A 22,130-nucleotide genomic window follows, 5' to 3' on the forward strand; every position below is an offset into this window, starting at 1 on the left:
TCTTGGTTTTTATCTCATTTTGAATATTTTGATGAAGTTTCTTTTGACCATTTGAACACATATATATATATATATATATATATATATATATATATATATATATATATATATATATATATATATATATATATATATATATATATATATATATATATATATAAAATTTTTCTCTTTGGTTTTTTTTTGTTGTTTTTTTTTTTAGTTGGGGAGGGGAGGGTGGGAGGGAGGGAAGGAAAGCAGGGAGGGGTGAGGGCAGGTAGGCAGGAGAGGGTCAGAGGGGGGAGGGAAGCGAGTGTAGAGGGAAGGCACTGAGCAGACCACTTTTGCCCTGTTGGGAGTCTTTGACAGTGAACCTCACCCCCTCCTCCCTTGCAGAATTAATGTGTGCTTTAGAATGGCCCAGATGTAATATGATTTAAAAGCTGAAAAAAAAAAAGATAAAAAAGGGTTGGAGAAATACAAATGTTTAATTATTTTAAAAAATAAAGAGATATTAAATTAAACCTGTTTTGTGATAAAGCCCAGATGCTGAATTGCTTTATTTCACTGGGTTCACAGGGTGTGTGTGTGTGTGTGAATGTGTGTGAGTGAGAACTGAGATCCAATTTTACTTTTTGTATGTAGACACTTTGCAGCCTGTTGCAAAACTATATCATGTGTTCACATTTCTTTAGCTGGATTAAAACAAAACAAAAGTCCCATAAAATAGTATTTTTGCACTAACACAATAATTCTAAAGAGCTTTTTGCTGAAATGATCTACAGCAGATGAGCGGTACCTGAAAGTCATGTACTTAAGAAACAGCAAAACATCCAAAAGACCGGACACGGGACCTGAGAGATTCTTCTGGCCCTGCAGTTGATCATCTACCGAATCCTCAGCGGAATTGAAGGGTGACTGTCGCAGGGAGAAAGAGCTGAGGTATGCCAAATGACAGAAGGAACTGCAATGAAAATCAGTGGCAACATTATTATGTTGTGATGAGATCAAATTTGACATTTTTAAGTCAAGTCATCACAGTATATACGGGGGAGAGATGTACAGTAGTGAATGTCTACAACCTGTGGAGGCTCTATCGTGGTTTATGTCTACGTTTCAGTCAGTGGTATTGGAGATCTTACCAAACCTGATGAAATTATGAACATAAAGTGATGCAGTAGCATCAGGAAAGTTTCTAATGGGCTTCAGTTTTTAGCATGACAATGATCCCAAACACAGCTAATGCAATAAATCATACCTGGATAGAAAGAAAAGCCACATAGATACACAATGAACACTCAAGGTGGGTCTCCCCACAGCTCGGACATCATCTTTAAAGCAGTGTGGGATCATCCTGACAGAGAACAGAACAAAAGGCAGCCAACATCCAAAAAAGATGTTTGAATGCCCTTCAAGAAGATTGAACTATTTCTGAAGGGTACTTTAAAAGAAATTGAAAGAATATTTACCTAAGAGAGTTCAGGCATTTGAAACATTAAACAAATCTGAAAGAGAAAGTTTTAGTAGACATTCACAGCATCTAAGAGGTTGCGCTTTAAAACACTTTAACCAAACTGGATCATTTGTATCCAAACCAAGATCAGGAAGACTTAAAGGAAGCATGTTTACCGGATGAACACATGCAGAAATAGTAAGACTCCATTTTTTACAGGTTGAGTTTGCCTACGAGAAAGAAGTATCTGTAAACCAAGACAGGAACCAACTCCAAACTATTGAGGTGGTGAGACTGGACGGCTGATGGGAGTTGGAACACCTGCAGTAACCAATCAGCACTATGTTCATCAGAGACCTGCTCCAGCCCTCTGCGTTCAAGCTGTGAGCAGAAAGCCAAAGAGCCCCAACACACCTCAAAGCTTTGAAGAGCTGTTTGAAGACCAAGGTGACTGTCATGGATTTTCTGAGCAGTCAAATGATCAAGACCAATGAGAGCACTAAAACAAGAAGAAACACCCCTGACACAGGAAGATCCTTGTCAGAGGTGAAACTTGCTGGTACCTTTCTATGGAGAGTTTACATGTTCTCCTTTTGCCTACATGGGTTTTCTCTGGATGTGCTGGTTTTCCCCCACAACCCAAAAACATGCCCAGAGAGCTCCTCTGAACTGAACTGTGGTGTGTTGCAGTACTTGAGGTGGTCAACAGAGGCCAGCAGAGACCTACAGTTTACAGGTTTAAACTCGATCTGGTGAGTCGGTCACAGTTAAAGCGACACTTTAAAAACCAAAGTTCATTCACACAAGCTGTTTGTTTATGTTTTATACAGGGAAATAAAACCTTTAAAAGAATAGACACTAAAAAACATCCACACCCCACAGAAAGGCCCGAGCCTATCAAGAGGTTCAAACCCAGAATTTTTCTTCCTGAGAAGTAATAATCCTTACCACTGTGCTACCGTGCCGCCTCATGTAGCACAGAATCTGAGCTCCTGTGTCTGTGCTTGATTCAGTGCTGGTCACACCCAGGAGACTGGGCACGCTGTGGACTGCCGTTAGGATCTAATTAGGATCATCAGTCAAACACTAAACCCTGGTGGCTCACATGAGGCTTCTTGCCTGGAATTTTCCCAAAGCCCCTGGACACATTTGGCTCTGAGCTCTTTACAGCAAAAAAAATAAAAGAATAAAGTAGTAACAACACTGCTGATAATTATATACACTCCTGTTTCTCCTCTCTGTACAGACTTTCTTTGATCCCAAAACAGTCACATAGGAGGGAAGAAGAAAAAGGAAGATCATTTGCATCTATGTATCTGCTGAATTCGTTCATCAGGCGAATATCTCCTATACTTTCCCATTTGAATGCATGGATTTCTGAGCCAGAGACAGCCAGGATCTGTGTATCTGAATGTTTCTCCAATCGTTTCCGTTTCATTTGCTGTAAAACCCAACTTCCTGCTTTCTTCTTTTACCAGCATTAAGCGGTGCCTTTATTTCTCCCGTGATATGAATTATGCAACAACAGTAACAATAAATGTTATCTTGCATGTGGCCTTCTCGGTGCATCACTGTACATTGTCAGAGTAGAAACTGGTAACCAAATAACAGCCAGACTGTGGGAGTGTCTATGCTGAGGTCACATGCCTATTACCAGCAATAAAGATGCATTTTTTTTCTGTTTTTGTCTTTTCTGTGCACCTTTTGTTATACTTAGTTTTAAGTCACATTGGCTATTAATAATATGTGTATTTGTGTAATTACATTTAAATTCAGTAAATTAAAAGACCCTACAAAAACAGAGAAAACCCAACAATTAGACCACAATGTTTGAGGTATGGCTTCTAATGATACTGTCCAAGAGCAGCATGTATAAAGTAAACAGAATTGGTCCTAGCACAGAACCCTGTGGAACTCCATGATTAACCTTTGTGTGTGACGAGGACTCTCCTTTAACATGAACAAACTGTTCACGTTAGAGATGATTCAAACTACCGTTCAGTACCTGTAATTCCCACGGCATGCTCCAATCTCATGGGTTACAAGAAACGGCATTTGGATGCATTCTTACGTCAGTCCTGCACCTTTACTGCAACCTTTTATCCAGTTGTGTGAGACATATTAGATTGAAGCCATCAGAGACCGTCTCACTACATCAATGGTAGGAACAGAAAATCTCTTTGACTCTGACTTTTGTTTTTTTCTCCCTTTTTTCAAGCTGAGTCATGCCCTGTCTGTCTCTCTGTTAACATTTTTATTTTGGAGTTCACAAAGTTCCTGTTCTGCTGTTTCCAAGGGTTCCTCTCTAAAAACAGAAAACTCTTTCACTCTGCCCCTCTGTCTCTAATGCACCTCTCCTCCTCTTTCTCTGCTTCTGCCAAATCACTGCAGAGGAAGCATCCTCTCTACTTTTTCTCCAGCCCTCTCTCATTTCTTCATTTCATTTCGCCTTTATTGCTTCTTCCATCACATAGCTGGTTCTTCTCTCTTCATTTCTTTTCTCTCTTCTTTCATGCTGCAGTATTAATTTGTGGACCCCCCCAATAATTCCTCCTATTGTTTCCTTATTACCATTTTGCTTATATCGTCACCTCTTATCTCCTTCTTTGCCCTCCTTACTCTACCTTGCCACTTGCCTCTTTGTTTCCTCTGCTTTTCTTTCTTCTGATCTCTTTTCCTCATTTCTTTCAATTTACCCTCATTTCATTTTCCTTTCCTCCTTTGTTGTTTCCTTTGACTTCTCTTTACTTGTCTGTTTCCTCTCATTTCACTCCCTTACTCTCTTCTTCTTCTTCTTCTTCTTCTTCTTTTACCCTCCTGCTTTCATTGTGACTTGTTTCTTCATCTCTTCTGTTTCCTGTTTCCTTTATATTTCCTTATACTCCCTTGTTTCCTTATATCCTACCCCTTCCTTCTTGTTTCCTTGTGCTGATCTCCACCTTTTTGTGTCAAAGTCCTGTTCTTCTCTCCTGTGATTTTCCATCTTTTGCATTTTCCTCTTGCTTATTCCCCTCCTCTCCTTTCTTTTCCCTCTTCATCAGTTTTCTCTTCTTGCTGTTTTTTCATTCCCCTCCTTTTCCTCTGTGGTGTCTTGCCCCTTCTCTCTTTCTCTCTCTCTCTCTCCATGTGTGGGGGGGATTAAGGTGGAGGAGGAGGAGGAGAGAAAAGCCCCGACAGTTATGAATGTGTGTATATTAATATAAGCCTCATAATCCCATATTGCCTCGGGCTAATCTTTGCCTTTTTGTTTTTTTCGATGTAAAAACAAGAGAAGCAGCCAAGAGTTCAATCCACATTAGCGCACTGTGATGTGGAAATGCAATGCCCACCAGTGCACAGAGGATATGTGCTTTATGAGGAAGATTGTTGTCATGTTAATGAACTCTGAATAAGTCATGTTCTTATACTTGTTTGATAAGAACGTGAATGAGATGAAAGCTTTTAATCTTGTCTCTCATCAGTGAAGACAGCGGTATTAGAGGGTACAAAGCCTCCCACTTGCCTGTCATAAATAAGGCTACCGGTGTAGCAACGAGCCCACACACACATAACACAGCCATGAAAACACAACCTGTTGCTGTGTATTTATTTGGATTTGGAACATTCACGGAGGATTGGACCATCACAAATCTGTCAGCCTCTCTCAGCTCATCCCCTCAAGAACAGCTGATTGTCTTTTTTGTATAATAATTTTTTTGTATAATAATAAATTATATTATATTTAAAGCCTTTCAAAGTTACATGGACTTGGAAGTACATAACAGTATGGAGAACTTTTTAATTCACCTCCAGTCACAGGAAGCAGAGATGATGTGATACTTCCAAACTTATTCAGAACGTGATCACTAGTCTTTCTCCATTTCACAACCACAAGCTACATTCATAAGTGTTAAAATATGACTTTACTGTTGTTAGAAGATTAGGATCAGATTATCAGATTATTATAGAGCTTTTTGACCAGCCACCTTTCCCACATGAGCCCTGAAAGGCACATCTTAAAGTTTTCTCCAATGAATCATCAGCGAACAGACAAGACTCTACAGTATCAGTGCTTGTTTCTGTTTCTTTACATCACAGGCAAACTGGGAAAGTTGTGCCACAGACAACATGAGGCTCGAAGATGATTACAAGAATGTAACGTTGCCCTTAGGCTGGGACACTTGGAGTTGGTCTGAAGATAATTTTGTTGCCATTTTTCTTTTTACAGAACATTAAATATATAAAAATGTTCTTAGTATGAGTCGTTGTAACTGAAAAGGTTTGCTGTTTTTCTTCCCCTTTTTCCAGAAGTGATTGATTTAAGATGTACTTACCCCCTTAAGTGCAAGATCCCAGAGATTTTCTAACAAGTTTCAAAGTGAATTACTGTAATTTTCCAAAGTGAGGAAATGCTGATTGGGCTTTAGTGGTTGTTACATGTGACGCTGGAAGAAGCAAAACTTTTACTTCAGTAATGATACAAAAGAAAAGGTCTTTTACTTCAGTAATGATACAAAAGAAAAGGTCATCAAAGTACAACACTCTGTGTGTACACTAAAGTACAACAATTGAGGTTGGGGGTTCATGTAACTCTTGTTATTCACTATTCTGTAGATTATGTGTTCTTCTGCAGTGAAACAAACCTCTGATGGCACATGATTCCAACACCCCTTCACACTGCATAATGTTACTGAAATGTAACACTGTTTGTAAAAATGTCTGTGGTGTTCATTTTAAACTCTTCATTCTTAAGTAATGTTAAATTACCAAAAGTTTTCACTAAAAAGTTTTCAAATAAACCAATAAATATGTTTAAAAAGTACAAACCCCCCCCACAAATGATGCCTTACCAGCCCTGAAATATGAGCATTTCATATAGAAACGCTTAAAACAACCCTTATGTTGGCTTATGAGACATACTGTGCATACATATGAGCAGAGATGAATCTGTTGTGCCACATTTCCTTTGGACATCAAAAGGCTTGAAGTAACACAACTCAGTGATGTTCATTGAGGTGCCTTCTGGATGCAAGCAGACCCTAAATGCATGATAATGGTGATCAAAAAGCATGGTTTCCATCAGTTTTCACCACAGTAATGCAATTTTCTCTTTCACAGCCATAGCCTTGATTTTACAAAACACAGTCCTCCCATTTGCTACTTCTGCGCACATGACAAGGTCATGATGATGTACCGTGATGTTTTATCCACGTAGCAGAAAGCACACTGATGGACAATACGGCTCCACGTTTTACAGCAATCAGCGGGCCTTGTTCCAGTTCTGCAAAAATCACCATCTTTCCTGGTCCTAAAGCTAATCTATCCCTGCCATGGAGTTTTGATACGTCATAGCCAGTGTCTTTTACTACATTACTGTCAGAGGGGCCATGTCCAACCACTGTCTGGCCATTTGGTATGTGCAGTCCTCTCCTGTGACACTTGATCCTTATTCTCACTATCAGCAGGGTAACAAACAGCCTAAGTGCAACATTTGCTTTCAGAAGCCAAAGGATGAAGGGCCATCTTGACTTCAGGGTCCTGCTCTCAGCTGTGCTTTCAGATGCACAACTCTCCTCTTGGTGCATATTTTATTCTAGGGATGCGTGCATGCTGTTTTACCTGTCTCTCAACAATCCTTCAAAGTGTCTGGCTTTGTGATACAGTGAAGTTCAGTCTGATGTACAGTAAAATGTATTAGACTGTGTGCTGTAGAGCACCAATCATTAACACACACACACAACACTCAACTCAACAAAGTCTAAATGTAGCATTGCAGTTCACCTCCACTGGGTCTTATTAAAATATCTCCTCAGCCAGTCGTGTTTTTAAAGAAGTGCCAACATTAACTTATTTATTATTATTATTATTCTTTTTTATTTTTTAGAATGAGTCTTCTTTCACCAGCACTCATGTCTAGATGAGAAGACAATCTAACTTTCCTCCTACATGTTTCAGTAGTGTAGATATTCCAAGTCAAAGAGTCACGAGACACTCCCACACTTTTACAATCAGCAGGTCTGAGTCTAGTTTGTCTGGTACATCAGTGAGCAACATGCTTTTGATGACAAAGAAATATAATTTGCAGCAGGCCAGGGTCTGTTTTCAGACTCCACATTGATTTAGTTTAACAGGAATACCTGTCTGTCTGTGAAGGTTCTCAGTCATCCAGTCTAAGGAGCTTGGAAAGAAAAGCGTCTGGACTTCTTTAGGTTTCCTTCAAGACGTTTTACCTCAGATCCGAGAAGCTTCTTCAGTTTTAAGAGCAGTTGGTGGAGAGTCCCAGGAATATGTGCCGTTTGTGTTCTTAATGGTTAACAATTCTTGTTGGAAATCGAAGTAAATGATCACAAGGACACAAAAAAAAGGACTTCAGACAATTACAAAAAGATGGGAGACCAATAAAAACAAAAAATGTAAACAAAAAAGTGGTGCAGGCAGACCACTAAGAGACGACAAAGAAATAAAAGCAAACATTTTAACTTAAAAATGCAGATTCAGATTTTCTTCTTTCTTTTTCTCTTTATTTAAAGACTCATTTTAATTAATTAAGTTATCTCATTACATATTTACTTTGTTTTCCTTTCTCACAATCAAACCAGATATTGCACATATTTCAAGATTACACTGTGAAGCAAGACTATATTTAGATGTGCAATCCTACCTCTATCTAATTTAATTGTAATGACTTGAGCTGGAAATAATTAGTGTGTCTTCTTGCTTATTTACTTTTGAAAAATGCGGGGAAAATGCTACAAAGTCAAAAACCGAGGCCTCTGCATTATTAGTCTCTGAAATGTTTAATTAGGAGCATTTATTTGTTGCTGTTCCACCATCCTTATGCTGTATATTTCTGTGGTGCTAATTAATCCCAGTAAACGTAGCAGACGCTCTGACGGTGCTCGGCTTATTTATTAGGAGGAAATGCTCGGAAACTAGGAAGCAGGCCAGGAGAGGTCGGAAATCCACCAAGGACTCTAAACATCCACTTTGGCTGTTTGAAGGCAGCGCAGCTAAATATTTAACACGGCTTAATGCACCGTGTTGAGAAACAGACTGTCAGATTGTGTAGAAACCTCCCAACCACTCCCCCACTCTCACACATCCCTTCTTCCGCCAACTCCCTGACCAAGCTCGGGGGCCAAAGCATTTTTTTAAAAGCTGTATCTCAGAGAGTTTTTCTCCTTGCTGCCATCTCATGTAGTAGAAAGAACACAGCACAGATGCAAAACTTCATGATCTGTAAAACCAGCAGCTTGTTTGTGTGCAGATGCACGGGACAGGTGCAGTGATGTGAGAGCATGTGAGACGATGAGTTTTCATGAGTTTTGTATGTTTCAGATTGCGCCTGTGCTGCTGGGGAATGTTTGGTCATGGCAATCCACGACCTCACGTCTTACAGAGTCATGTTTTCTCTTATTATCTTCTCCTAATTCGCAGCTTCTGTGATCTTGTACATGATCTTCTCTTCTGCTCCCAGTAAAAGAACTGCTGCTCCATTCTCACCGTCACTTCCCTGCGATGCATCGTTCTTGCCTTACGTTCAAGCTATATGTAAGCCATCTAGTTGACATGGAAACTGAAAACGAAGCCATGAATAGCCCACAGTGGGCGACAAGGTGACTCACTGTGCATCTTCCTGCCTGGAAAATGTCTCCCTGTGACCAAACATCTGTTTATTTGAAGTTCCTGCTATTACCTAACAACCAGCCAGCTGAGAGCTTGCTGATGTAAATAATCATCAGTCATTCCAGTAGCTTTTTGTGAAGTCTGTTCTTTTTCCCTCAGGTGGAAAGTGAAACGGTGTAATCAGCTGGGGAAATGCTTACGTGGAGACATAAATGAATAACTTACTGTACATAGATTTTCTTTTCGTAATCATCAGCTGGACACTGGCAGAAGCAAGGCAGGATGGTTATTCACCCAAAGTTTGCTCAAGTTTCTGCTTGAACTGCTGCTTCTGAGTATATCTTCCTAATAATTTAAGAAGACTTTTTCCAGCCATCTGTTTTCCACCCATCTCATCAACAGCCTGTTCAGCTTCAAACTTAGCAGGTGTATTGCTCTTGACCCAAGTAAGTTCAGTGCTGAGTTTGAGCTCGTTTTGACAACTTGACAAGAAGTGGTTCTCATGTTTTAGCTACTTGCTGCTCTGTTATCAGTGCTTCAGCTACAAAAACTGGGGTTCATGTTAAAAGAATGCAAGTTTACACCCTTTCAAAACAGTGACCACATGTTAACATGCCTTTATGGCCAATGCCCTGAGGACAAATTCTCTAAGCTTCTTCGCTGTTTTCTTGGTTCCCAGGTTGACAGACAGTGATGGCAACAGTGGAGATTTAAAATGCACTTTATCACTCTGGCACAAAAAGCCATTTTAGACCCTTTAAACTGTTACAGAGTGTTGTTATATTTCAGGTGAAGTTGGGTGATACTGTGCATGTGCTGATAAAGGATTTTGTTCTGATGATAACTCTGAAAACAGTTCACGATTTTCACCTCTGGGGACCATGAGTACACCACGCCAAGGACCTTTAATACCGACACAATGTAATGGAGGAGTTTGTCTAAGGAATTCAACATCAGCTTTACTGATCTTGACTTACTGATCCTCCACTAATCTGACAAGCATAAATATGTGAAGCAATTTCTATAAAAGACATTAGCTAAAGAGGAAATTTCTTATCACTGTGATTCGAATGGAAATACCACAAAAAGCCTGAACAGCGCTGATCATAACGTGGAAATTCATGTACATATATTCATGTATTCATGTACATTTGGTCAAATTACAGTATGCTTGATGCTGTTTCTGCTACCCCTCAGTGCAGCATTCAACCCTGTTGGCCACAATATTTTGCTGCAGAGATCACAACGTGTCATTAATGCTTTTCTTGGGTAATATTATTAGAACTAGAATTGTAGTCTTAAAGACATGAAGACCTGGATGATCTGGAAAATATCCAACTTCTAAATTCAGACTAAACTGTTATTGTGAGTTATTGTACTCTGTTCTAAAAATCTCAGAAACACGATGTGTAGCTGATACTTACTTTAGATGGCATTACCTTGACCTCCAGTAATACTGTCACGAACCTTGGAGTCATTTTTGACCAGGATGCCTGAGGCTTCTTTTTGTTAAAAGGGAGTTTTTTCTTCCCACTGTTGCTAAGTGCTTGCTCATAGGGTTGTATGATTGTTGTCTTTCTAATATTGGAGGGACTTTACACTATAATATAAAGCATCTGGCTTGTGGCTTTCTTCCTTCTCAAGTAAAGAAACCTTATAACACTCATCCCTCTTGCTGACCGTCTTCAAATATGGCTAACGTTTGATATCAGGCTTCTGTTTCCCACTGCTGAGACTGTGCGTCTTTACACTGCTGCAACTGCTACTGTATATCCGAGATTAGGAGGAGAGTGATTAACTAAAAGCTCCAAAATGAGCCTATTCAAGCTGCAACATTCAGATGTAGGAAAGGGGATTCAAAGAGAGAGAGAGGGGGTGCAAACTGCAGCGGGAGCAGAAACAGCTGTAATTAAGCACTAATTCTAAAAACAGTAAGGCAAAGTCATCACAGGCAGGTTACCTCAGGTGGCTAATCCAAATGCTTCAACAAAGCTTATGCCTGGGAGAAAAAAAACACAAAAAACAAAACATTTACATTTCAGATTCAAGAAGTAGTAATTAGCCTACAGCGGAAAAAGCTTTGTTAAATGCCACAGCAAGCTGTTCATGCACCCGCCAGCTGACACAAAGTGGCTATTAGGTGTTAGATCCAAAAACAGGAAAGCAGAGAGAGACAGAGGAAGTCCCATAATAAGAACAGCAACAAGGCAAAACACTGAATTATAGTACTGTTGTATAATATCAAAGGCAGCATTAATAGCTCACACTTGATCCAGTTCTGTCTTCTCTCTGGTTGTTCTATTGTGTTTTACGCTGTCACACTCTTATCTGGCACTGTGTGCCTTTATGCAGCCCTCATGTTCATCCACTGTCTGAAACAGGCTTTTTAACTCCTTCCTCCAGAAAGCATTTTTATTGTGATTGGCTGCCCCTCGTAGGGGCAAACAGAACGTTTAAAAGTGTCAGGTTGGTGTTTCTGTGGTCCCAGCCAGAGCTGTGTGCCTGAGTGTGGGAGATGGCCATAGGTATCTGATATCTGCTCTCTATGACATCATACAGAGCCTAGAAAAAAATCCAAATCACCCAAATATTACTTTAGTTTCAATTTTGACTGTAACTTGTTTAAGATAATCATAACACTCACACTCTGATGAACACATCGGGAGCAAATCAGGGATCAGCGTCTTAGCCAACGATACTTTGGCATGCAGACTAGAGCAGTGAGGCACTGAACCACCACTCTCACTCCCGAGTCAAGCCACCCCATCTGTCCTTTTGCCCCATGGTGACTGAAGACAGGCTCTGACTGCGGATAAACAGAAGAATATGGATGGATGGATGTTTACCAACAGAGTTGCTTTATCCATGTTTTATTTTGTAAAAATGATGGTTACGTGAAAAAAAAGATCATTTTCTCAGTGGATATATGCTGTGGAAAATGAATAAAGGTGTTCCTGCATATGACATCTGAGGGTCATGAGACTGCTGCTTTACCACAGAAAGAGGGATTCATGCCTAAACCCATGCGGTCAAGTTGTAGCTGTGGATTACAGCCACTGTCTGTGCTTGTCAACTGAGGACATAGAGAAATAGTGGAAACATGTTTTTTTTTTGCCAAGTGGATCCCTCCAACAGGTCAATCTGTCCTTGAGAAAACTCTTTCTCCAATAAGTGTAATGGACCTCTTTTTATTGACTAATGCAGCAATTTAGACCTCCCGCTGGCCCCCTGATGCAGCACACTGGCAACACAACAGAGACCTGTCTGTATGGCATAAACCCCATTTACCACCATGTCCCTCGGCTATGCTATTCTCATCCTCCTCCCACCTTTATCATCAGTCAGCTCCCCCTCCACCCGGTGTATTTTTTCCCAGGATGACCTAAGTCTGGGGCAGGGTTTGGAGGTTTGGTGGGGTCAGTGGACTTTGCGGTTGAGTGGGGGCAGAGAACGCTTTGATTTTTGATCCTCTTCCTTTTTAAGGAGCAAGTGAGAACACTGGTGGAAGCTGCACTAATTAATTCTGAGATCAATAAAGAGGGATGCAGCTATGCCTTCCTCCAGATGTGCAGGCGGTTCATTGATCGGCTCTGGGCGGTTCAATACTTCTATCTCTGTATAGTCCCACTTTCCTTCCCCAAATGAGGCGTCAGTGTCATCCCACTGCTGCCTTTGATCTCTACCATGTGACATTTACTCCTTTCTACTCAATGAGCAGGAAGCTGGAATTAGCTAATGCTGAGACGTGGAGCTGCACAGACAGAAGATTTCGGTTTCTTCCTGCTGATTTTTTTAATGCTCATTAGGGACCCGGTGTTTTGTTTTGTTCAGTGCCCCCGACATCCAGAATCACATTTGTCCAGCTCATGGCTGGAGCGTGGCTCACTGTGAGGATGGTGAGCACCAGCGCCTTTGTCACAGGAATAAAGCAGGCCTGCTTGCTAAATAATGATTGGTGATCCGATGTAATTAGAGTGATTACAGTCATTAAATCTCTATAGAAGTGCTCTTTTCTGTCCAACATGGCCAATCAACGATACATGAAGCGGTTTAGCGATGAGGTGGAGTTGACCGCATCAGCAATAATGCATTTTAGTTTTAAGGTCGAGAGCAACTACACTGACACAAACCTACAACTGCTTTTGCTTCACAGCAACAAATAGGAATGATGTCAAGTTGGATTTTTATTTAGTGCTTGTAAGGTACGGTCTACTCTGGCTCGAGTTATTTGTTATTGGTGTCTTTTTATTGTTGTAAGCCTATTCAGACTGGGAATATTGTTTAATATGTGGCATAATAATAAAATCAATCAATCAGGCCTACAATTTCCACATTACATCATACCTATAGGCCACACTACTTCGTTGCTATAGGAAACATAAATCAGGGAAATTTGAAACCCTGCTGATCATTTTTTAATTTGAAAGTCCACACTTGTGTGTTAGTGTGCACTCGATTTTCCAGGGAAGAATATCAGTCTCGATTACAAGTCACCAGAGGGCAGTAACGCGTAATCCGACTACTTTTTTCAAGTAACGAGTAAAGTAAGGGAATACTATTGCAAAAAAGGTAATTAGATTACTGTTACTTTCCCGTAAGGACCTTACGTGATTTTTTTTTTGCGAGAGTGTCTCATGATAATGACGTAAGCGAGCGCAACGTTCGTGGCAACAACTGTGTGCAGATCAACAATGGATAATATAACGAGTGCGGCAGAGAGTATGAGCGTGCACCGTTTAAAGCGTGGAAGTACCGATCTTACTTTGAGTTTGATTCCGTAAAAAGTAACAAAAACATTAGCGTCCGCTGTTCACTGCGTGGGAAGAAAACTTCTTTTTACGCTGCCACGGAATGGGAAACTCCCAAATGCTTCCACTGACCGCTGCGGCACATCTGCACCAGGGCAAACCTCCGCCTGCCCCACTCCTGCTATAGAGGTAAAAATAGAGCAACGGGACCACTGAGTCTTTGATTTTATTTATTTTCTGCTGTGTTTTATGTGCATTTATTTGAAAGAGTGAACGTAAACACAAAAAATATTTTATTTTATGTGCTGGAATGTGCAGAAAATAGGTTTAAATGTTAAACAAATTTCTTCCAGTCAGAGCATGTTGCATATAATTTAATGTTTGCTTGATGCGTAAAGTTAATAATAAAAATAATAATAATGGATACTTTATTGATCCCCATGGGGAAATTACTTGTTTTTCTCTACATTTGACCCATTCACTCAGTGGGCAGCCCACTAAGCAGGCGCCCGGGGAGCAGTGTGTAGGGACGGTACCTTGCTCAGGGTAGCCGTTAAGTGGATTCGAACCGCCGACCTTCCGATCATGGGGCGACCACTTTACCTACTGAGCTATCCCTGCCCCACAGTAAAAGATTAAAACTAATAAAACTAGTTTCAAAAAGAGACTTTTTCATTTGATTACATTTTATATGATGGATTATGCAGAAAAAATAGAATTGGGCTGAAAGATCTATCACTTTATCACCTATTCAGGTTGTAAATATTTTTTAAAAAAAAACTAAGTAACTAATTACTTTTGAAAATAAGTAATCAGTAATTAGTTACTGATTACTTTTTTCAAGTAACTTGACCAACACTGCAAGTCACTAATTCAACACTGATGATGAAGCATGTGTATCGCACACCGTGTTGTCTGTATGAGCATCTGTGTAAAACTCAATGTTTTACTTTATGTACACAGTGCATGTGAAATATCATCTGTGTGATATCACCTGCTGGTTTCTGTACTATATGTTGCCTGTAATGATCTTAAATAAGGCATTTTAACATGGCAGTCTGTGTGGATGGACTCACTTTTGGAGTCAGTCACAAGTGGCCACTGCACAAACTGCACATTTATGTTGGCTTAGCACTTGAATTTTTATGTAAATGGTAAACGCACTGGTTTTTACACAACACTTTTCTACTCACACACTTTCTCCCTGTGTCAAGTTTTTAACATGCACCCTGATGAAAGCATCAGGACCACCTTGGGGATACTTTGACCGTGGATCGAAAAATGTAGTAGACTCAGCTGGTGCAGGTACTAGCATTAATTCAGACTGTTTCATGGACATTTCTATAATTATATACAAAACTCCCATAACTTACTTTGCAGTATGGATTGTTTCTTTACCTTACAAACAGAACCTGACATTAAAAAGCAAACACAGCCTCAGTGTGTGTAATGGACCTGAACACATTTCACCCAAGTGATGATACTTGTTTTGTGAGCCTGCTGGGGATAAAAAACTTCCCTTCCACCCGTCTGCAACACAAACACTACTTATCGAAGAATTAAGGAAGCGGAACCGGCTGTTCAAACCCCCACAAGGCTGCCCGCTGGGATTGAAATGACGGGACGAGGCGTGAGTTTCTCAAAATGGGCTCATTGAGTGCAGCACGGAGAAGATCTTGGAGAAGATCGGCTGCCGTGAATACTCAGAACAAGACCTCTGAGTGAAAAACTGGATTACATCTGGAGGGGCTAGCTCGAATAACACCTTTGAGCGCAAATTCGATCACATCTTGGGAAAGTGCACTGCGGTCATGAGTTCTCAGAACCTGCTCTTTGAGCAAAAAGAACGACAACATCACGGAACGTAAGTTTGGATAACATCATAGAAAGCTCGTGGCTCTCCAACAGGAGATTGAGAGACCAGTGTTGGACTGTTAGAACAGCTTTGAAATTCATATGAGTTGTTCGCACTAAAGTAAAAAGCACCATCACTTCATGTGGATACCCTCTCGGCGCCAGCTGCGGTTGCAAGGCTGGAGCCGAACAAAAAAACACCCTGATAACGACTGTGTTTAATAATGGATTGGATTTATATAGCGCTTTTCAAGGCACCCAAAGCGCTTTACAATACCATTATTCATTCACTGGTGGAGGCAAGCTACAGTTGTAGCCACAGCTGCCCTGGGGCAGACTGACAGAAGCGAGGCTGCCATATCGCGCCATTGGCCCCTCTGGCCAACACCAGTAGGCAAGTAGGGTAAAGTGTCTTGCCCAGGGACACAACGACCAGGACAGAGAGCCCAGGGATCGAACCGGCGACCTTCCGGTTACAGATGCGAGTCCCAACCCCCTGAGCCACGGTCGCCTGGTTTAGACTGTTCCTTCCCATTCCATGCAAGACCACCTGGGTTGGCTAGAAGACTGTTTACTTAGCCTAGCAGGGTGAAGGACACTGTCTCAGCTGAACTCTGGACACGCACACACATACATATACACTGATATGCACACACTCATCCCCCCTCCCTTTCCAAACGCCTTCGATGCTTGTTCCCTTCCGATGCTGACGGTGGATCAAGGAGACCAGCGCACGCAGGCCCGGATGCACTGTCTAAATCGGCTGTCTCTCACCCTTTACCCACCCCTGTTGCTTGTCATGTGTTTCTTTGGCGTATTTAGAGTTTTTTTTTTTCATGTGCTATGTGCAGAGGTGTTTTTTTCTGTTCTCAAACTGATCTCCCTGTTGGAGCTCAGTCTGGGGGGAGTTATTTTTTTTCTCCTTATCTTTCCTCATGTGGTGCATTTTCCATTGTTATACCTCTCTGACCTGTCTTCCCCATGTGATGTTTGTGTAATGTATGTATGGTCAGAAGGGTAAGTCGGCGCTGGCAAAGGTCGGCAGCCTTAACCCAATTTCCTTCGGGGTCAACCTTCAGGATCAATAAAGTTTTATTGAATTGAATTGAATTAAAATGATCACCTGGGAAATGTTTATCAGCTTCTTTTTTTTCTAAAATCCTTCTGGGTGACTCAAAAGATCCAGAAAACTGCAGTTACTTGTCTGTAAGCAGCCTCTGTTAGATTGCATGCAGTCATTTCATTCATTATTAATATAAAAAATATTGTCAAATTCAGTTTAAAGAAACACGGGCGAATCACTCGCGAGGTACCTTTTTAAATAATGCTGTCTTGGACAAGTCTAGAGAAATCAACCTGAAATAGCGCTGGATGTGCAAAAACACCTGCAGTGAACACACTGTACAGATATTAAAAAAGATGTTTAATAACAGTAAATGAAGAAAATACTCTAGGTGATATTTGACTTTATTATTTAAGCTGTATTGTGTGTTGGTGTTGTCCTTGATGGCATTATGTTATTGTTAAATTGCACAGGTGTTCCTAATAAAATGCTAATTGAGTTTAGGTAGCGACACACCAGCACTGACTCATCATTTCTTTTCATGGAGGAGTCTGCAAACCCAATAAATGGAAGTCTAATAGTGACAAACTATTAGACTTCCATATACTATTTGTGATGGCTGCTGTGTGAGCAGCTGGGTGTGGCCTGTGTGGATCCTTGTTTCCTGTGTCTGCCTCTGGGCAGGGTCTGCCGTCCTTGCACCTGGAATAATTCATGACTATCAATGGAGGGTGTTTATGGCCAGCTTCACCATCATCTTCATTCTAAATTCTTGTCTACGTACCTAGTTGTCTATGTTCTCTTGCCCCCGTTGCAAAACCGGTTAACAAAAAAAATAGTACATTTGGCATTTTAAAAAGAGAGTGCAGTGACAAGAAGTGGGAACTTAGAGATTTTTGGAAATGACCCTTTAACAGATGTATTGGAGTTCCTTAGCAAACATTAAATTTTGCAACACAGTTTACTGCAAAATGTGCAAAATTTACTTAGTTAAAAAAGCATGTCCTGTATTTTGTGCTTGATGCTGAAATAAACTGATGGTGCCTATATTTAGAAAAGAGTGCAACTTTTCTAAATCACCTGTAAAACGAACCAGAACTGTGAGCACTGCTTGTGGATTACACTCACGCTGTTTTGCTCTACTCAGTGAATCTGGCCTTGGGATGCAAGACAGATGTTTAAATGGGAAATTAGCACCAGGCAATGCACATGGGTGGTCTGTGTCCTCAATTGAAAATCTGGGATGCTGTGAATCTGTCAGAAATATTCTGTGTTGCAGATTAGTTGCATTTTATTTGACAATGTCATATCTAATCAAACATAGGAGTTTGTCTTTACATTGTGACCTGCTGGCATCCAAGATCCAATTAAATTCAGAAAAAAAGTTTTTCAAAATATTGTTTCTGTTTCTGCACATCCACATGCATACGTCTTTTCACACCTGACTAACCTCATCCAGAAACTACAACAAACTGCTAACCACACTTGGAAAAAGCAGGAATTTTATCATACTGGCTCCCCTCAGTGGGGATACCTCCTCTTCTGCACTTCTGTGAGGTGATTGAGACCTAAGTTATTCCAAGAGCCTTTGACAACTTCATATAATCTCACAGTGACAATGAGATAAGGTCTCCTTTAGGGGCCATACCATCACTCACTCCTTTTTGTTACCACGCCAGATCCGCGGGCCCGAACCATAGTAAGGAAACCTCTGGCAGTTACTTGAAGGTTCCGTGACTGGCTCGTAGCCGCCAACCAGCTTACTATACAGGTCAACTCCGCTAGTAAAAAGATCGAAGGAGGCGTAGAAAAACTGCTTCACCGAATTTTATTTCTTCTCCAAGGCACGAACACCGCGTACAGTGGGCTGACACAGTTTACTCACAGCGAGCATCGCCGACACAACTCTTGCTGCCGAGGGAGTTATTATATTCCTTTTACTAATTTTCTTTCCGCCTCTTCTGTTGCTAACCTTTAGTTTTTCCCCTTCTCCTCTCTCTCTCCACACACACACCAGGGCAGTCCCACTAAACACATCCCGAATACATTTCCCATCAGACTTCACCCTTAAAGGGCCATGCCTGTAACACTACCCCCACTCTGGATGATGATTAAACCCTTAACATCATTCCAGCACATGAACCCCCCAATAACAAGGAAACATACAGCATTCTATGCGGGACAGCAGTCATGCCACTCACTTTTGTTTGTGTTTTAAAAACTCTAATCTAAATACATGTACTGAAATACACCAATAAAATTGCCATAACTTGACCTCATGTTGCCTGCTTCTTTTCTTGTGTGTCTGTGGATGTAAAACAGTAACACACTTTCTGCTTTGTGTCTTTAATTGTAAATAAATGCAATATGTTTTCATTTTAAAATGCAGTGCAAAAAACTTCTGCTCTAAATCTTTTTTTTTTTTTAGCAAAAAGCTTTTTTTTTTTACCTGTTGTGGAAGTTTTCCATTTAAATAAAGCCTGCAGACGAGCAGTGAGCGGTAGCTAACATTCTTTAATCAAAACACACAAAGAACAGACAACCAAGCTTGATGAAGTCCCTGCATGACCGCGGGACAGACGGTCAGCAGAGTCTCCCTGAGACTAGCATGGCTCTCAGATAAGCCATGACAGCATATGGGATCATTATATCCCAGTCCTAGTGGCAGTGCTCCGCGGTGGTGGCTAAGGCCTTCTGAAGGGTAGCATTAAAACGCTCTACCTGCGTGTCTTTTTGATTCCGAACAGTTCGCACATCCCCTGGAACACAGCCGACTCAAAGTTGGTGCCCTGGTCACTATGCAGAGACTGTGGGGCTCCATATCTACACACCCACTCCGCAACAACCTTTTCTGCCACTGTGGGTGCTTGTTCATCGGGGACTGGAAAAGCCTCCACCCACTTGCTGAAATAGTCTTGTACCACCAATATGAACCGGTTATGCCTCTCTGTTTCGTTCAATGGTCCAATCAGATCGACTGCAATTCTTTCCATGGGGGCGCCAACACGTACCGTACCCATTGCTGCCTGGGGGGTTTTTAGGGGCCGCGCCCTTTCAGCACAACTGGTGCAAGTGCGGCACCACAGGGTCACATCATCTTTCACGTTGTACCAGTAGTACCTATTCTTCAGGCGTCCCAGAGTCCTTTCTGCCCCAAAGTGGCTGCCCACTGGGTCATCGTGCATCTGCTGCATTACTGAGTGACAACAGTCCACCGCTGCTACGGGTGCACACTCTGGTCCTGCTACCCAGCTTTTCCCATTGGTACCATCAGGCCCCACTACCCCCACTAGGGGCTGCCCTGGGGGGGTTATGCTGGTACGACAGTCCTCTAAGTTATACTGCACACCTTTATGCTCAAACTGGACGCTGTTTATGGTGGGCTCTGGAAGTGTGCACGGGCATGAAGCACGGCAGGGTCTCCTGGAACATGCATCTGCATTCTGGTGGTTTTTCCCAGGTCGGTGCAGCACCTGGAAGTTATATTCTGCCAGCTTCTCAGGGGCTGCTGTAAGCCGTTTTTTAAATTCCTGGAATGCTTCCTGGCACTCAGCAGTCCAGTCAAAACGGGCATACTTCTTAGTGAGTTCGTGGAGGGGTTTAGCTATTGTGGCAAAGTTCTCCACGAAACGGCGGTAGTATGAGGCTAAGCCAACAAACTGACACACTTCTGTTACGGTCCGCGGTGTAGGCCATTCCGTCACCTGCTGAACTTTCTGGGAATCTGTGGAAATACCTCCAGCAGAGATGATATGGCCCAGATAGGCAACCTGCTCCCAAAACAGGCAGCATTTCAGTTTTAGGTTGGTTCCACGCAATCTGATGAACACTTGCTCGAGTCGCTCCAGCATCTGGGTGCTATCCTGAACCAAGAAAATGATGTCATCAAGGTACACTAAGCACGTCTCCCACTGCAGCCCAGCCAGGACTCTATCCATAAGCCTTTGGAATGTGGCCGGTGCATTGCACAGTCCAAACGGCATCACATTCCACTCGAACAATCCCTTACGGGTACAAAATGCAGCTGCTTTTCGGGCTCTGGGGGTCATCTCTACCTGCCAGTAACCTGATGTCAGGTCTAGTGTACTGAAGTAGTTGGCAGTGGAAAGCGTGTCAAGGGTATCCTGGATGCATGGCAGGGGATAAGCGTCTTTAAGAGTGCGCTCTTTTAGTGGTCTATAGTCCACACACAGTCTGGGACTCTTTCTTCTTCACCATCACAATTGGAGCAGCCCAGCCGCTATTGCTAGGTTGAGCTAGCCCAGCCTCCAGGATCTGCTGTACTTGCTGGTCGGCCGCTATTTGTTTGTCCCCTGCCATCCTGTGCGGTGGGTGCTTAACTGGTGGCCCTGGTGTGGTCAGGATGCCATGCTGGACAACACTGGTGCAACCAAGGTCATTCAGGCCAGTGGAGAAGACATCAGACATTTTTCAGTGCGTATGCGCCAACCAGCGTGCAGCCTGTTACAGTCGCTCCTGCTTTTTCTCTTAGTTTAGCTCTGTTTTCTTACGTATTCTTTTTTTTCTGAATTGTATTTTCATCCATTTATTATCTTGAAGACCATCACTGGATTCAGGCCAACCAACAGCAGTGGAGCTGAGGGAGGTGAGAATAGAGCTAATGAGTTGAATCTGTTTTTCAATAGATTTGACACCACAGTGTCTGCTCACACCCCCACAACCTCACCTGTAGTCAGCCCGGAATCCAGAGCCACACCACTGTGCCAGCCTCTCTCTTCACATGGCGCTGTTGCCTCCTGTGAGATTCCTGACACCCCTCCCCCACCCATCACCTTCACTCAATACCAGGTTGAGATGCAAATGAGGAGACTTCATTCAGGCAAGTCTGCTGGACCAGACGGAGTGAGTCCCGGTAATCAGCAACACAGGGGCACCACAAGGGACTGTCCCCCTTCCTCTTCACCCTCTACACCACAGACTTCAGCCACTGCACAGAGACCTGCCATCTTCAGAAGTTTTCTGATGACTCCACGGTGGTTGGATGTATCAGCAGGGATGATGAGACAGAGTACCGGGCTGTGGTCGACTCCTTTGTCACGTGGTGTGAGCAGAATCATCTGCAGCTCAACGTGGCAAAGACCAAGGAATTGATAGTGGACTTCAGTAAGACCAGGAAACACTTGACCCCTGTTTCAAACCAGGGGGTCAGTGTTGACATTGTGGAGGACTATAAATACCTTGGAGTTCACATTGACAATTAACTGGACTGGGCTAAAAACACCACAGCACTTTACAGGAAGGGCCAGAGTCGTCTCTATTTTTTGAGGCGACTGAGGTCCTTCAACATCTGCCAGAAAATGCTCAGGATTTTCTATGAGTCTGTTGTGGCCAATGCGATCCTCTATGCTGTTGCATGCTGGGGGAGCAGGCTGAGGGTCGCAGATGCCAACAGACTCGATAAACTGAT

The 22,130-nt window shown here is 42.1% G+C and overlaps 1 long non-coding RNA gene across 1 annotated transcript; it reads left to right on the forward strand.

The window, feature by feature from the left end:
• Positions 1-251: 251 nt before the first annotated feature.
• On the forward strand, positions 252-3,115 carry LOC113012229 (uncharacterized). The gene is made up of 2 exons (XR_003270667.1): positions 252-921; positions 1,652-3,115. It is a non-coding gene; the product is annotated as an uncharacterized LOC113012229 (long non-coding RNA).
• The last annotated feature ends 19,015 nt before the right edge of the window (positions 3,116-22,130 follow it).

This window comes from Astatotilapia calliptera, chromosome 19, assembly GCF_900246225.1.
Source record: "Astatotilapia calliptera chromosome 19, fAstCal1.2, whole genome shotgun sequence".
NCBI lineage: Eukaryota > Metazoa > Chordata > Actinopteri > Cichliformes > Cichlidae > Astatotilapia > Astatotilapia calliptera.